The sequence below is a fragment of the Phalaenopsis equestris genome, unplaced genomic scaffold, assembly GCF_001263595.1.
Source record: "Phalaenopsis equestris unplaced genomic scaffold, ASM126359v1 Scaffold000244, whole genome shotgun sequence".
Taxonomy (NCBI): Eukaryota; Viridiplantae; Streptophyta; class Magnoliopsida; order Asparagales; family Orchidaceae; genus Phalaenopsis; species Phalaenopsis equestris.
Genome location: NW_018164686.1, coordinates 68,901 through 69,471, shown reverse-complemented (window position 1 = coordinate 69,471; position 571 = coordinate 68,901).

Genomic DNA, 571 nt, shown 5'->3' with positions numbered 1-571 from the left:
TTCAACCTAATTAAATTATAGAAAAAATTCTAAAAGACACAACAACATCAACCACCTTCTAATGCCTAAATTTCAAGGACAACCAACAATCAACATCTCCGACCATCGAACGATGCTAAATTTCACCATTACTCGTCCAGTAAGGGTGCTCGTTCTCCAACATCAATAATAACAACATTATCGATCGAATCTTATGTTCATTGTTGTCCACCATCCACCAAGTAGCTCTATCACCATATTGAGAGAGAGAGAGAATTGCCTCCCAATCTAAGATCTTTCAAGCCCTAGTTCAAAAATGATGTTTTATGGAGGAAGGAAAGGGGGATGATGAATTGTGGCTGTTGACTGGTCAAAATTGCGGTTAAAGGTGTTTTTTAGTGGCTGTTAAATAAAAACTACTATGATCACGATTAAAGTAAAGATAGAAATGAGTTGCCTCCCATAAAGCGTTTGGCTTAACGTCGTCAGCCCGACCTAGTCAGGTGTCATTCAGGTTGACTGATCATTAAAACCTCTTTAAAATTTGGTCTTTTACCCTCATAATATGGTTTTAATCTGTGTCCATTTACTT